The sequence below is a fragment of the Puma concolor genome, chromosome E3, assembly GCF_028749965.1.
Source record: "Puma concolor isolate L17-30 chromosome E3, mPumCon1.1.hap2, whole genome shotgun sequence".
Lineage (NCBI taxonomy): Eukaryota > Metazoa > Chordata > Mammalia > Carnivora > Felidae > Puma > Puma concolor.
In genome coordinates, this window is record NC_141682.1 from 35,134,425 (window position 1) to 35,151,704 (window position 17,280).

General features: G+C 46.6%; 1 long non-coding RNA gene across 8 annotated transcripts in view; it reads left to right on the forward strand.

Moving 5' to 3' along the window:
- The first annotated feature begins 120 nt into the window (after positions 1 to 120).
- Positions 121 to 17,280, forward strand: part of LOC147573141 (uncharacterized) — a 30,435-nt gene continuing 13,275 nt past the window's right edge. For 3 of the 8 annotated variants that reach the window (XR_015245262.1, XR_015245265.1, XR_015245266.1), the window contains exons 1-3: positions 129 to 257; positions 1,270 to 1,349; positions 3,758 to 3,876. This is a non-coding gene — a long non-coding RNA (uncharacterized LOC147573141). The other 5 variants (XR_015245259.1, XR_015245260.1, XR_015245261.1 and 2 more) reach the window with 4 other exon arrangements.

Here is a 17,280-nt window from a genome sequence, read left to right on the forward strand (position 1 = left end):
CTGACGTAACCAATGGGCGGGGGAAAGGGAGTATATGTCGGGAAGGATGGAGGAGGAGGGGGAGGAGCTGACAGTGGTTGCGTCCAAGCCAACCGGGGGTGGGGTGGGGGTGAGATAAAAGGTACGCATGCGCACTCGCTTGCTCGCCGCTGGGCACAACCACCACGCGGGGCGTCGAGTCGGGGTCACGTGACCCGCCCTAGCGACCGCGCCCCGCGGGGGTTTTCAGGCGCTTCCCGGCCTGAGGGGAAGCAAAAGTAAGTCGGGCCTCCGCGCCTCGGAGTCGCTGGGGTGTCGGGGGTGGCAGCCAGCCTGCTCCAGCCCTTTGGGCTTCCAAAGGGGAGGAGGGACGTGGAGAAAGAGAAGGAAACGCCCAACTTGTGTCCAGCTTGACAGAGTGTTCCCCCATCTGTTTATTTCAGTGTCCCATTTCTCTCACGGGCAATTTGGGCCTCCGAGCTCTAAGAAAAGCTCGCAAGTGGCAAGGCCAGCGGGCTGGTCTTCGGGGACAGCGTCCCGTGTCGCGGCCGCCAGTCCACCCTGGAGGCCGCCCGCGCAACGGAGCGCGGGACGGGGAGCCCGAGCCGGGGTGGGTGGCGGCCCCGCACCTGTCCCGACAAGCAGGCTGCGGGGCCAAGTGCGGGCAGCCTGCGTCACGCGCCAGCCCCCGCCTCCCGCGGCCGGAACCCGCGTGGCCGCGCCGAGTGGACGGCGCGGCCTCCAGTTAACCCGCGCGGCGCGGTGACCCTGTTGCCCCTGCGACCCCGGGGCACCCCAGTGGAAGCAGCCACGCAAACGAGCCATGACCGCACAGAGGCAAACCCGCCACCCCAGACTCCGGCGTCAGGGGCAGGAGCCACCCAATGCTGGAGAAGTCGGCCAGGCCACCATCCCCCACTAGCTGCCACCTCGCGCACCCTCCTCACTTTGACCTACAGGATATGGGTCCGCCTCCTTTATTTTCACCTGACACCATCCCCTGCTTGTCTTGTGCTGCCCATTCACACTGGCTTTCTTTATGTTTCCCCAGGACACTAAGCTCTTTTCTGCCACAGGGCCTTTGCTGTCATGGTACACGCTCTCTGGACTCTTCCCCCTCCCCCCGCCCCTCAGTTCTCAAGGCTCAGCTCAAACGGCCTGTGAGCACAGAGCTCTTGTCATAGCAGCCTTGTTAAAGTAGAGCCCCCTACTCTCCTATTGCCTGGTTTTACTGTTTCATACCCCGTATCACTACATGAAATGATCTACTATTGATGTGTTTTCTTACAGGACTGCTGTCTCCAAAAAGTAACTTCTTCAAGGTCAGAATCTTGGCAGTCTTCTTCCTGGTTGAATCTTTAAAAAGATAGGTAAGGTTTAGGAAGAAAGGGGGTTGGAGGCCACGCAGAAAGTACATGCCAGGCAAAAGTGGGTGTTAGAGGGGAACCCCAAGTTTTCAGGCAGCCAGAGTGGGAGCAGCAGGCCATGAATGCATTTTGTCCATCCACTATCAGAGGCACACAGCCTGGGGCTTACCTCTTTTGCACCAGCACAGCAAAAACTATCTGTTGATTCTGTAGTATTAAAAGAATTTTTTTCAATGATTACAATAGAAAAACATCTGAAAATATGTTATTTTTATGGCAAAGAAATTTTTTTTAACGTATTTTTTGCGAGACGGAGAGAGACAAAGCAGGAGCAGGGGAGGGGCAGAGAGAGGGAGGCATAGAATCCAAAGTAGGCTCCAGGCTCTGAGCTGTCACCACAGCCCTACACAGGGCTCGAACCCACAAACCCCGAGATCATGACCTGAGCCAAAGTTGGGCACTTAACCGACTGAGCCACCCAGGCGCCTGTGTGGCAAAAAATGTTTAATTTGAGGGTATTTTCATAGAGATTTTTCTGAGACTTGCCAAGGTCTTAAATGAGTGTTCTCTCTCTCTTCCTCTCTTCCTCCCCCTCCCTACCCCCAGACACACAGAGATGACTCTGGAGACCCAAGCTATTGGTCAGTTTCATTCTAAACTGCTGTTTATAAAACCTAAGCAGCATTATTACACGTCAATACCTGCTGGGTGCTCATAGCCAACCTGCAAGGGCTGTGGGATGAGGCTCACCTGTGGCTACTGTAAAAACAGTATATGGCCTATGCTACGATGGCGGAAAGTTAGATTTGTAAGGAGGATAAATGGGTATTTCCCAGTGGTGGAATTTCAGAGGACTTCCTGGGGGGGGAAGCATTGCTAGACCATGAAGCACAGCCAAGGCTCCTGGAAGGCAGAGGCCCCTCAGAGCACTGGGACACATAAGTTGAAAGGCACAGAGATACAAAGCACCTGGGTGGCTCAGTTGGTTAAGTGTCTGACTATAGCACAGGCCATGGTCTCACAGCCCCACATGGGTTCAAGCCCCACATCAGGCTCTGTGCTGACAGATCAGAGCCTGGAGCCTGCTTCAGATTCTGTGTCTCCCTCTCTCTCTCTTCCCCTCCCCTGCTCATACTCCGTCTCTGTCCAAAATAAATAAACATTAGGGGCACCTGGGTGGCTGAGTTGGTTGGGCGTCTGACTTCAGCTCAGGTCATGATCTCACGGTCCGTGAGTTCGAGCCCCGCATCGGGCTCTGGGCTGATGGCTGAGAGCCTGGAGCCTGTTTCCGATTCTGTGTCTCCCTCTCTCTCTGCCCCTCCCCCGTTCATGTTCTGTCTCTCTCTGTCTCAAAAATAAATAAACGCTAAAAAAAATTTTTTTTACAAAACAAAATAAATAAACATTAAAAAATAAAATAAAGGGATGGGGCGCCTGGGTGGCTCCGTTGGTTAACCGTCTGACTTCGGCTCAGGTCGTGATCTCGCGGTCCGTGAGTTCAAGCCCTGCGTCAGGCTCTGGGCTGACAGCTCAGAACCTGGAGCCTGCTTCTGATTCTGTGTCAACCTCTCTCTCTGACCCTCCCCCCATTCATGCTCTGTCTCTCTCTGTCTCAAAAATAAAACGTTAAAAAAAATTTTTTTTAATTAAATTAAATAAAGGGGCGCCTGGGTGGCTCAGTTGGTTAAGCGTCCGACTTCAGCTCAGGTCATGATCTCACGGTTTGTGGGTTCGAGCCCCGCGTCGGGCTCTGTGCTAACAGCTCAGAGCCTGGAGCCTGTCCCGGATTCTGTCTTCCTTGCTCTCTGCCCCTCCCCCATTCACACTCTGTCTCTGTCTTTCTCAAAAATAAACAAACATTAAAAAAATAATAATAAAATAAAAAGAAAGGCACAGACATGGAAAAGGCTTACAAAACCAGTAATAATCTAGTTTGACTTGGACCACATTTTTTTTCTATTGATGAGATAGTGCCATCTAGTTTGGCTTTCTAAATAACTTTATAGGCACTTCCTGTCTGAGTGACCTTGGGCACATTAGTAAGACTCTTTGAGCATCAAAAATGGAGATGATAACAAATTCCTGAGGTTTGCTTTCAAGATTCAATGAGAATAAATGAGAAAAGAACTGAGTTCCTCACACATCCACGAAATTACTCAATAAAGACTGGCACTAAAAAAAAAAAAAAAAAAAAAAAAAAAAAAAAAAATTAGTCCTCAAGGGGCCTGAGAAAGTGATCCTGGATTAGCCTCCAACCTTGGAATTGGGAGGTTTATAGGAGCCACAGTGCATGTGACATTTCTCAGCTAAACTCTGGAAACTTCACATCCATTTAAAGTAAGTAGCATTTGATGACTGAAGAAAATGTGAGTTAATGTATACTTTCTTCTTTTTTTTTTTTTTTTCCATAGGCTCCATGCCCAACGTGGGGCTGGAACTCAGGACCCCAAGATCAAGAATCACATGTTCCACAGACTAGGGCAGCCAGGTGCCACTGCACTTTGATTTTTAACACCTTCCAGACTTTTAGGTATGTATACATAAAGACTTTTTTTTTAAGTTTTTTTTTTTAACATTCATTTATTTTTTTTTTAATTTTTTTTTTAACGTTTATTTATTTTTGAGACAGAGAGAGACAGAGCATGAACAGGGGAGGGGCAGAGAGACAGGGAGACACAGAATCTGAAACAGGCTCCAGGCTCTGAGCTGTCAGCACAGAGCCCGACGCGGGGCTCGAACTCACGGATCGCGAGATCGTGACCTGAGCCGAAGTCGGCCGCTTAACCGACTGAGCCACCCAGGCGCCCCAACATTCATTTATTTTTGAGAGAGAGAGCGTGAGTGGGTGAGGGGCAGAGAGAGACGGAGACACAGAATCTGAAGCAGGCTCCACGCTCTGACCTGTCAGCACATAGCCCGATGCAGGGCTCAAGCAAACCTCGAGATCATGACCTGAACCAAAGTCGGATGCTTAACTGACTGAGCCACACAGGCACCCCTATATGTAAACACTTTTGAACACAAAAGATATATTACACAGCTTGTTATGAAACTGACCTTTTATTTTCCATTTTGTAATATATCTTGGACATCTTTTCCATGCCAACAATATACTACGTTGACCCTTGAACGATGTGGAGGTTAAGGGTATGACCCCACGCACAGTTGAAAATCCATGTGACTTTGTACACCCCTGAAACTTAACTACTGATAGCTTTCTATTGATTGGAAGCCTCATCCATCATAACATATACAGTTGGCTAACATGTAGGTTGTATGCTATGTATGTATTATATACTGTGTTCTTACAATAAAGGAAGCTAGAGAGAAGAAAATGTGACTAAGAACATTACAAGGAAGAATAAATACATTCACAGACCTGTACTGTATTGACTGAAAAAAATTTGCATATAAGTGGACCAACGCAGTTCAAACCCATGTTCCTTAAAGGTCAACGGTAGTCACCTGCTTACTTCTTATTAACAGTCACATAGTACCCCATGGTATAGGCCCATCATAATGTATCAGTTCATCACCACAAAGCATTTTGGCTGTTTTCAGTGTTTTAGTACTATAGGAACACGTACTCAGGGTCTCTGTACAACTAACCCATCTTGGCCATCCTTTAATTCCTCCTTTCCTATACATTCCATGAGGTAGAATCCCCTGTAAGAGCACCATATTCTGTATTCACTGGTTCTAACAAGTACTCCTTGTTTCAACGGAAGAATTCCAATTGCACAGAAGAACAGAAAGTAAGAAGTGAAAAGTTATTCCACCTACCTTGTCTGGCATGTGTCTCAATCCTATACTCAAGAGCTAACATGTAACCTTTGGAAATGGTGTCCTTGTGTATGTGTGTATGTAACTATACACATGTATGTCCCCCGTTTAAGGAAAAACACGCGATCATTTTATGAGTACTATCACACTCTTCTTTCTCGTAACATAGTTTGACGCCATTCCTTGTCAGTACATAAATCCTTTTAAAATATTCTGAAAGGGACTCCTGGGTGGCTCACTCAGTTGAGCAGCCGACTCCTGACTTTGGCTCAGGTCATGATTTCATGGTTCATGGAATCAAGCCCCATGTCAGGCTCTGTCTCTCTCAAAAATAAATATACATAGGGGCGCCTGGGTGGCGCAGTCGGTTAAGCGTCCGACTTCAGCCAGGTCACGATCTCACGGTCCGTGGGTTCGAGCCCCGCGTCGGGCTCTGGGCTGATGGCTCAGAGCCTGGAGCCTGTTTCCGATTCTGTGTCTCCCTCTCTCTCTGCCCCTCCCCCGTTCATGCTCTGTCTCTCTCTGTCCCAAAAATAAATAAAAAAGTTGAAAAAAAAATTAAAAAAAAATAAATATACATAAAAAAATACAAAAAAAGAAAAAGAAAATGTGCTTCAGAAAGGCAGAGCAATTGGCACTGGCTCCCATAAATACATGTGTGCCATTTTTCCATAGTCTTACTAATGGTATTAAAAAAAAACCAAAAACTCTGCACTTCGCTGATCAAAGAAATGAAAAAAGGTTATCTCCTTATGGCTGTACTTTGACTAGTCTAGTTTCCCAGGTTGTCATTGGCTTTCTGTTTCGTTTATCCTTTTCCATTTTTCTTGCTTTGAAAATTTTTTTAAAGAGTTCAGTGTTTGAATTTATAGCTCCTGAGTTTTGCATCAGGCTTAGAAAGGCTTTCCACACTCCCAAGATTATTTGTTCACATGATTGAATTAAAATTTTTTTTATGTTTATTCATTTTTGAAAGACACAGAGAGAGCACAAGCAGGGGTGGGGCAGAGAGAGTGGGGGACACAGAATCTGAAGCAGGCTCCAGGCTCTGAGCTGTCAGCACAGAGCCCGACGCGGGGCTTGAACTCATGAACCACGAGATTGTGACCTGAGCCGAAGTCGGACGTTCAACTGACTGAGCCACCCAGGCGCCCCCATGTGATTGAATTAAAACTGAAATGGAAGCCCATCTTTTTCCTTCTCTCTTGGACTACCACACAGCAACGTCAAGAGAATGGGTGATACCCACAGCTTCTCGTGATACATGATGCGCGCATTCATCACAGTAGGCCATACACGCGGCCTCATAGATCAATTACTGCCAGGAAAGCTCAAAGTTAGAATGAAGGGCATGAGTCAAAAGACATGAGAAAAGTCAAATAACATTGTGAGCACAAGAGGTCAATAAAAATAAGATAAAATCAAACATCTTTTACTTAACATTTCACCGCACATACATTTAAAAAAAGGCAGTCCTTTTTGGGTTTTAATACGTTGCCTGCTCAAGTTTAGCACCAGTGTTGGCGTTATTAAGTACACTCTTGAGTTGGTTTCTGAATTTCACCAGACATGGCATCTGGTTCCCCCAGAGGGAGTGAGCTGAGGGAGAATGCCAGGAGGAAGTTCTCCTTTTTATGACCTAGCCTCAGAAGTCATACAGCATGTGTACAGTCTCTTCCATGGAAGCAAGCCACTAACTCTGGGTCGCGCTCAAGGCCAGGGGGATTGTCTCCACCTTTGAAGGGAGGCATGCTATAGAAATGGGGATATACTTTAAAACACCACATCTCGATTGTACCCGTGCTGCACTCAGCTTCCTACTGAGGGTGAGATTCTTTGACCGTGCAGTCCTGGACTCCAAAGGTGGGGTGGCTTGTTGGAGATGCAGGTGACTCCCCCCACTAACATTTCAGTCACCGTGTATGAGAACAATGATCTGCTCTTCTGGCAGGTGGGGGAAGGAGTGTGGGAGGGATGTGTTCTGATTCCTTCTCATGCCTTTCCTGTGATCAAATGTGGTCACAACTCACCTCACTTGGTAAATTAAAGGGACGTGTTTCTCCCTAAACTCTTGTTTTCTGTAGAAACACAGAAAACAAATTGTGACAGAAGATTTTCGACAGATTTGAAACCTTATATGTTCTCCTCCCCTTGCTATGAAATGCAGCTTACCTTGGGCAAATAATTCTACCTTTCTTAAGAAAAAGAGAAAATACTGCTAGTCTTGGGGTGCCTGGGTGACTCAGTTGATTGAGCATCCGACTCTTGATTTCAGCTCAGATCATGAACCCGGGGTCATGGGATATAGCCAGCTTAAGATTCTCTCTCTCTCTGTCTCTCTCTCTCTGTCTCTCTGTCTCTCTCTCCCCTCCCCCCCCCCCCGAGAAAAAGAAAGAAAAAATACTGCTAGTCTGTTTATAACACAGAAAAAAGTGTCAGAGAATCTCAGACCTTGTGGGGGAAATTATAGATTCTCCCAAAGGTCTCTCAAAACTGAGCACAGAATGGGATAATGTAAGCATGTTGGAGACCGCATGCTTCTCTCCCAATATCCATTCCACAGTTATTTTTTGCAAACAGAGCCTAAATTGTATTCAAGTGGGCAGTGTGCCCAGCTTAAGGACTACATTTCCCAGCCTCCTTTGCAAGGAAGGGAGGATGATGAAATCATAAAAGGAAGTCATTGGGTGGGGCTTCCAGGAAAGCTATTTAAAAGGAAGTGATTTAGCTTGGTCTCTTGCTCTTGCTACTTCCTCCTTCCTGTTGCCTGGAACTCAAACAAGGTAGCCAGGGCTGCAGCAGCCATCTTTGACCATGAGGTAACCTTGAGGAAGGAAGCCATATGCCGAGAATAGTGGAGCAGAAAGGAGGAAGTCTGATGAATTTGTGGATGTCCTCAGACCACTATTTAAGTAAAAGAAAAGCCCTCTAGTTTATGTAAGCAGCTGTGGTTGGGTCTCTGCACCAACAGCTAAATGCAATCCATTGCTCGTTATATGTAAAGGACGTAGTAATCTGCGCAGTGCTAAACAAATGTAATCTCCTGTAGCTTGGGGAAATTTGAGGTTGCTGGTTGTGCTTCCTCTTTGCTTTTACCCACCTTTTATGCAACTTTGCCCCATTACAACAGCGTGTTCCTTCCAGAGCTGGTGTTCAACCTGGAACTGTAGCTGCAAGTTGCTGCCAGTTATCAGATAGTACTCCGGTTAGGAACGATCTCTCTTTCTGGCTCCTCTCTGAGGGGTGAATCACAGGCAATTAAGTGCATTCAGAAAGACAGCCCGTGGCCTTTCCGACTTGTGAGAACTCTGCCTGTGGTGCCCAGGGCTTGGGCTGAAGGCACGCTTCAGCCCGGTGGTGATGTCACTGTGAAAAGTCTCATGATAACGCTGTTTCTCAGGCCTCCGGCTTCTGCCTGCTAAGTGATTCCTTCACTTTCCTAAAATCTGTGGGGTTTTTTTAAATGTTTGTTTTTGAGAGAGAGGGAAAGAGAACATGAGCCAGGGAGGGGCAGAGAGAGAGGGAGACAGAGAATCCCAAGAAGGCTCTATGCTGTCCACGCAGAGCCCAACACAGGACACAAACTCACGAACCATGAGATCATGACCTGAGCTGAAACCAAGAGTCAGATGCCTAACAGACTGAGACACTCAGGTGCCCCCCAAAACCAGTTTTAAAATGGCACAGCTCTCAGGGGCGCTGGGGTGGCTCATTCGGTTCAGCATCCAACTTCAGCTCAGCCCATGATCTTGCAGTTCATGAGTTCGCGCCCCATGTCAGGCTCTGTGATGACAACTCAGAGCCTGGAGCTGCTTCAGATTCTGTGTCTCCCTCTCCCTCTCTCTACCCATCCTCTACTTGTGTGCGCGCTCTCCTCTCTCTCTCAAAAATAAACATTTAAGGGGCGCCTGGGTGGCGCAGTTGGTTGAGCGTCTGACTTCAGCCAGGTCAAGATCTCACGGTCCGTGAGTTCGAGCCCCGCGTCGGGCTCTGGGCTGATGGCTCAGAGCCTGGAGCCTGTTTCCGATTCTGTGTCTCCCTCTCTCTCTGCCCCTCCCCCGTTCATGCTCTGTCTCTCTCTGTCCCAAAAATAAATAAACGTTGAAAAAAAAAATTAAAAAAAAAAATAAACATTTAAAAAATAAAATAAAATAAAATAAAATAAAGTAATAAAATGGCACAGCTCTGAAAAACAAAGGCTCAGTTCCGTTTGCCAGCCTGGGTCTCACTAGAGAAACAGCTTCTCATTGAGGTGAGATGTCTATGCAGTGGAGTCACAGTATCTGACCGAAACCAGCATCCTGAAACAGTAATGCAGGCTCTCGAATTCAATCCCCAGCTCTGTGATTCTCACCTGAATCCCCCCCAGTCGATCTCATTCAAATGCACAGTCCAGTTCCACACAGCTGGGGTGCGCCCTGGGTGGGTGCCCGTCCAATAAGCCCCCAGCGATGCCCGTGCCCCAATGCACAGACGGCATCTTGAGTGGGAAGGCATTTGCTGGCTGTTCTCAAAACACAGTCCCAGGCTGTCAGGCACCTTCTTGTCATTTAGGTCTCAGTTCACATGTCACTTCCTCTGAGCAGTCCTCCTTGACCAGGCATTCCACAGCAGAGTCTCCCAGCCCCCATCACTTCTACCTCACCCACATTTCACCTGCAGCACATGCCCCCCCCTCCATGCACCGCATGTTTATATGCATCTTCCCCCCGCCCCCAACCTCTACTACAATTGACATAGGATCATGTCAACTGGTTCTCTCAGTCACAAATTTAGAATTTGGGTGGAGACCAGAAATTGGGAGCTAAGTAACATTAATGGCTAGGTGATTCTTTTTTTTTTTTTTTTTTTAATTTATTGTCAGATTGGTTTCCATACAACACCCAGTGCTCATCCCAACAGGCACCCTCGTCAATGCCCATCACCCACTTTCCCCTCTCCCCCACCCCCCCATCAACCCTCAGTTTGTTCTCAGTATCCCAGAGTCTCTTATGGTTTGCCTCCCTCCCTCTCTGTAACTTTTTTTCCCCTTCCCCTCCCCCATGGTCTTCTGTTAAGTTTCTCAGGATCCACCTATGAGTGAAAACATGGTATCTGTCTTTCTCTGCCTGGCTTATTTCACTCAGCATAATACCCTCCAGTTCCATCCACATTGCTGCAAAAGGCCAGATTTCATTCTTTCTCAAGTACTATTCCATTGTATATATAAACCACATCTTCTTTATCCGTTTGTCAGTTGATGGACCTTTAGGATCTTTCCATAATTTGCCTATTGTTGAAAGTGCTGCTATAAGCATTGGGGTACATGTGCCCCTATGCATCAGCACTCCTATATCCCTTGGGTAAATGCCTGGTAGCACTATTGCTCGGTCGTAGGATAATTGTATTCTTAATTTTTTGAGGAACCTCCACACTTTTCCAGAGAGGCTGCACCAGTTTGCATTCCCACCAGCAGTGCAAGAGGGTTCCCATTTCTTCGCATCCTTGCCAACACCTATAGTCTCCTGATTTGTTCATTTTAGCCACTCTGACTGGTGTGAGGTGGTATCTGAGTGTGGTTTTGACTTGTGTTTGACTTGGGTTTCCCTGACGAGGAGTGACATTGAGCATCTTTTCATGTGCCTGTTGGCCATCCGGATGTCTTCTTTGGAAAAGTGTCTATTCATGTCCACTGCCCATTTTTTCACTGGATTATTTATTTTGGGAGTGTGGAGTTTGTGAGTTCAGATTTTGGATGCTAGCCCTTTATCTGATAGGTCATTTGCAAATATCTTTTCCCATTCCGTCGATTGCATGGCTAGGTGATTCTATTCCTCCATAACCCAGGACATAACCCAGCCTAGGAGCCACCTCTGTTTCCCTACCTGCCCCCCCCCCCCCCCGCTCTCAAATTCATTTCGTATTAAGCTGAAGCTTCATAGTTTCTAATGTTTGCATAATCCCAGTGTACTACTATTAGCCTTTTGCCATTTTTCCTTCCAGTCTTTTAATACTTTTTTCCAGTCTTGGGGCTCTTGGATGGCTTTGTCAGTTGAGCATTCTGCGACTTCAGCTCAGGTCATGATCTCACGGTTCGTGGGTTCGAGCCCTGCGTTGGGCTGTGTGCTGACAGCTCGGAGCCTGGAGCCTGCTTCAGATTTGTATCTCCCTCTCTTTCTGTCCCTCCCCCACTCGTTCTCTCTTTCTCTCTCAAAAATAAACATTAAAAAATGTATATATTTTTCAAGTCTTTTATATTAACATAATTATTTCCATAATTAACAGCAGGGCCCCTGGCTCCTATGGGCTTGGCCAGCCAGTTGTGCTCATCTACCCAACTGCTTCTCCGGTGACATCATGAGGTGGCTTGAAATCAGCCACGGGGGGGGAGGGGGGGATGTTTACAGCATGAAAATCAGCAAATACCGCAAACCAGAGCTTTTCTTTTCAGGGAGTCAGTTGTTAAGAACCCATCAACTCGCCATTGATTTGACTTATAAGACATTGGGTTTCCCCAGCCACGTATCCACTGACTAGTTAACATTCTCCTAAAGTGTACTAGATTAGGTCCTTTTAAATGGAGACGGATGCCATATAAATAAACACAGAAACAAGAAACTTCTAGGAAGTGATAAAGTATAAAGAAAATTAATGAAACCACTGATAATGTTGAATGTATTCCTTTTCTCCCCTGCCCCTCATCACAAACAATTCCTCAAGTTTCAAAAAGGTCTAAGAAAATGGGACACCTGGCTTGCTCAGTCAGTTAAGCATCCGACTCACTGGTTCATGAGTTCAAGCCCCAAGTCGGGCTCTGTGCTGACAGAGTGGAGCCTGCTTGGGATTCTCTGCCTCCCTCTCTTTGTCCTCCCCTGCTCATACTCCCTCTCTCTCTCTTAAAAATACATAAATAAACATTTTTAAAAATGCCTAAGAAAAAAAGAAATAAAAGGTCTAAAGGGCATTCTTCCTAATGGCTGCGTATTATTTACTGATGTATTTATGCTTTCCTCGGCAGTTCAGAGTTTCTCAGCCTCAGCACTGTTGATATTCTGGGTCGAATAACTCCTGTGGGGGGCTGTCTCATGCTTTGAGACGTGGCTTTTACCCACTAGATGCCAGTAGCAATGCCCACTGCACACCAGCTGTGGCAACCAGAAATGTCTCCAAGTCTCGCCCCCTGGTGGTCAAAATCACCCCAGCTGAAGGTCACTGACTCAGCTGGACTTGACCTTAGCAAAGACCTCCAGGAAGGAAGCGCATCTCAGAGAGTGGCCCCATGATCAGTAGCAGGTGTGCCAACTGGGAACTTACTAGAAACGAAGATTCTCTAAAATAAAAACTATAGGGGCGCCTGGGTGGCGCAGTCGGTTAAGCGTCCGACTTCAGCCAGGTCACGATCTCGCGGTCCGTGAGTTCGAGCCCCGCGTCAGGCTCTGGGCTGATGGCTTAGAACCTGGAGCCTGTTTCCGATTCTGTGTCTCCCTCTCTCTCTGCCCCTCCCCCGTTCATGCTCTGTCTCTCTCTGTCCCAAAAAAATAAATAAACGTTGAAAAAAAAATTAAAAAAAAATAAATAAAATAAAAACTATAATTAATTAATATAAAAAGTTTTAATAAATAAAAAATAAAAATTTTTTAAATTTGTTTTCATTTTTGAGAAAGAGTGTGCATGAGAGCTGGGGAAGGGCAGAGAGAAAGGGAGACAGAGGATCCCAAGTGGGCAGTGACAGCAGAAAGCTCGATGTGGGGCTCCAATTCACGAACTGCGAGGTCATGATCTGAGCCAAAGTTGGATGCTTAACTGACTGAGCCACCCAGGCGCCCCTAAAAAATCTTTTTTAATTTTTTAGAAAGGGGGGGGTAGGAATCAGTTAAGCATCTGACTCTTGATCTCAGCTCAGGTTTTGATCTCAGGGTTGTGAGTTCAAGCCCCACTTTGGGCTCCACGTGGAGCATACTGAAAGGAAGGAAGGAAGGGAAGAAAGAAATGACAATTCTCAGGCACCTCTCCAGACACCTGAAATCAGAATCTCTGGGGTGGGACCAGGCAGTCTGTGCTTTAACAAGCCCTCCTGGGGATTCTGATGCACACTCCAGCTTGATAAGGTCCAGGGATGAAGGTTTTCGGAATCACAACACTGTTCCGTGCCGTCCTGCAGTGCGTGGTTGTGGTTGCATCATAATCATGTCCCCCCCCCCCCCCCAAGCCCTCCCGCACCTGCTGATCCTTGGCTGGTACAGGTGATTAGAGAAAATTAGCTGAGTTCAGGTGTACTTTTGACTTAAGTACCACCTTTCAGCCCAAGATTACCAAACACCACTTATTTTTACCCCAGGGAGGCTCTGGGAGGCTCCAGGGCCAGAGGCAAAGTTAAGAATAGAAAGCAAATGGGTCCTGACTGTAAGTTCCAACCGCCACGGGGTGTCTCTCCACTACATGTAAACCGTGGTTTTCTAAATAAAGAGCAGTTTGGTCTTTTCAGAAACCAAAGAACCACAAAATGCAAAGCCAAGCCAAGATGTACCGCTAGTCGCTGCCTCCTGGTCTTCTTACCGTCTTGTACATTGGCTACCATGAAGTCAGTTCAGAAATATGGGTTCACAGGGGCACCTGGGTGGCTCAGTTGGTTGAGCCTCCGGTTCTAGATTTCAGCTCAGGTCATGATCCCAGGCCTGTGGGATCAAGCCCCATGTCAGGATTCATCTGCACCGCGCAGCATGGAAGCTGCTTAGGATTCTCTCTCTCTCTCCCTCTGCCCCTTCTCCCTTGCTCATGTGCGCTCTCTCTTTCTTAAAATAAAAAAAAAAAAGAAGTAAAAAAAGAAATATGGGTTCACAAGCTTTCTTCCATGGTTCATAAATGGGGGTTCCTACCACTGGAACAAGAATGCCTCTGGTCTAGCAGAGGTGGGGGTATCGCCCCATTCTGGGAAGCATTTGGAATGGGGGGTGCTGGGAGATGGCTGTCACAGACACTGGGACTTCTGGTGTTTACTGGTTAGTTCCAGAATGGTTAAACATCGTACAGAGTAGTTTGTGGGACTGTAGAGTGGTACAATCACTTTGAAAAATAAGCCAAGAGTTTCTTTTAAAATTCAACATACAGGGGGTGCCTGGATGACTCAGCCCATTAAGAACCTGACACTTAGGGGGCGCCTGGGTGGCTCGGTCGGTTAAGCGTCCGACTTCGGCTCAGGTCATGATCTCATGGTCCGTGAGTTCAAGCCCCGCGTTGGGCTCTGTGCTGACAGCTCAGAGCCTGGAGCCTGTTTCAGATTCTGTGTCTCCCTCTCTCTCTGCCCCTCCCCTGTTCATGCTCTGTCTCTCTGTCTCAAAAATAAATAAACGTTAAAAAAAAAAAATTAAAAAAAAAAAAGAACCTGACACTTAGTTTAGGCTTAGGTCATGATCTCATGGTTGATGAGTTTGAGCCCATCAGGATCCATGCTGATGGTGCAGAGCCTGCTTGGGATCCTCTCTTCCTCTATCTCTGCCCCTCCCGTAGTCTCTCTCTCTCTCAAAATAAGTGAATAAACTTTAAAAAAAAAATGTTAATCAGTATACAGGATGCCTGGCTGCCTCAGTTGGTAGGGAATCTTACTCTCGATCTTGGGATTGTGAGTTTAGAGACATAGGTAATATCCAACTGTGTGGAGATTACTTTAAAAATAAAAACATAGGGGAACCTGGGTGGCTCAGTCAGTTAAGAGTCCGACTTCAGTTCAGATCATGATCTCACACTCCCTGAGTTTGAGCCCCAATGTTGGGGTCTTTGCTGACAGCTCAGAGCCCGGAGCCTGTTTCCAATTCTGTGTCTCCCTCTCTCTCTGCCCCTCCCCCGCTGGTACTCTGTCTCTCAAAAATAAAAATAAACATAAAAAATAATAAAAATTAACTTCACAAAATAAAATAAAATTCAACATACACTCACGATAATACTCTACCATTTCCACCAATACTCCCAGGTATTTACCAAAGAGAAAAGAAAGCCTATATCCGCACTTACATGCTCTTCTTTAAAATATTTTTTTTGTTTAGTATTTATTTATTTGGGTGAGGGAGGGCCAGAGAGAGCCAGAGACACAGGATCTGAAGCAAACTCTGTACTGAAAGCAGCAAGCCGGAAGCGGGGCTTGAACTCATGAAGTGTGAGATCATGACCTGATCTGAAATCAGATGCTTAACCAATTGAGCCACCCAGGCACCCCCCTGTGTTTCTCTGCAATAGGCAGAAACTGGAAGCAACCCGAATGTCCAACAGGTGGAAAGATAAACAGACCATAGTGCATCCATACACTGCTGCTATGCAGCAGTGAGAAGAAATGAACTCTCGGTCCACAGTACAACACGGGTGAATCTCCGAATAACTATGCTAAGTAGAGGAAACCAGACCCCCCCCCAAAAAAAAGTGTGTGCCTTATGATTCATTCCCTTTATAGAAAATGCAAACTAATCTATAGCCACAGAAAACAGATGAAAGGTTGCCTGGGGATGTGTGGGAGGACAGGGAAGGACCAGAAGGAGGGATTACAAGATTCTATTGTAATCTCCTTTGGGAAAGGAAACAGTTTGGGTGATAGTTATGTTAATTAAGCCTCTACGGGGCTGCTGAGGACCTGGCAGCTGGATTCTTTTCAGCAGAGGAAAAGAAAGGAGGTGCCCAAGACAGAAATGACAGTTTTTTATAACCTACCCTTGGAGGTGACATCCATCACTTCAGCTGTATTCTATTCACTGGAGGCAAGTCAGTGAGTTCAGCCCACACCATGGGGAAGGGAATTACACAAGGGCATGAATACCAGGAGGTGTGGATCTTTGGGGACCCCCTCAGAGGCTGCCCAGCACAAGGAACAGGTGCAAATACGTGCATCTTCCCTAGCTCTTCCTAAACGGGGGTGCGTTAACCATGGCGCTGGCAGACCATAATCCCAAAATCACAAGGACATTTTCTTTCCTTCTTAAAAAATACAGCACTTGTATAGCATGGAGACTAGAGTTAATAATACCGTGTCGTACATTGGAAAGTTGTTGAAACAGTAAATCTTACAAGTTCTATTCACAAGGAGAAAGGGTCTGTAAAGCTGTGTGGTGATGGATGTTAACTAAATTTACTGTGGTCATCATTTAACAATATATACAAATATTGAATCATTATGTTGCATACCTGGAACTAATACAGTGTTACATGTCAATTGCCAGTTAGATCTCAACTGAAAAAAAAATTAGAATCATGTCCCCTGTACCCCAGGGGTGCTAAGAGCTGATGGTACCAATATGTTTGGCAGACTGTGTTTCTGTGAATTCTCCCAGCAGCTGAAGCAACAGCCTTTTGTAAGAGAACAGGAGAGGCCCAGGCTCAGGGTGGGGTGAAGGATTCGAGGGGCGGTACGCTGCATCCTCCAAATGCACCGTGTGGGTTATTGTCTGGGAGCATTCAAACATCTGTTCTAGTAGTCAGGCTACTGCCAGTGACTGAACCACAATGACAAGAAGATCGAATCAGCTAAACCTCACGGAAGTGAATTCCTTGCTCAGGCAGAGCCTGCTCTGGGTCCAGGCAACAATCCATCACAGCTGCTGCCCTCCACGGGATGATGCACAGTGACTCAGGGATGCAGGCAGCTTCTGTCTTGTGACTCCACCCTCCGCGAAGGGGAAGACAAAGCCTGGAGAGTCTTACTTACGGTGGCTTTTTGCTCTCTCAAATAGGAAGTGACACATCACTTCTGATCATAATCTGTTGGCCAGAGCCAGTCATATGACCCTGCCTAACACTATCTCCTGACACCCAAGAACAAAGACCTGGATATTGCAGCAATCCATAATAACATTTTCATAGAAGGTCGCCCAGCCACACATAAGATTTCACATGTGGGGTTTTTTTTATTTTATTTAGGTTTTTTTTTTAATTTATTTATTTTGAGAGAGACAGAGACAGTGTGAGCAGGGGAGGGGGGGGGAAGAGAGAATCCCAAGCAGCTTCATGCTCAGTGCAGAGCCCCACGTGGGTTTCAAACCCACGAAAGCCTGAGATCATGGCCTGCGAAACCAAGAGTCGGATGCTTAGCTGATGGAGCCACCCAGGCGCCCCTATTTTATTTAAATCCAAGTTAGTTAACATATAGCGTAATCATGATTTCAGGAATAGAAATTAGTGATTCATCGACAAT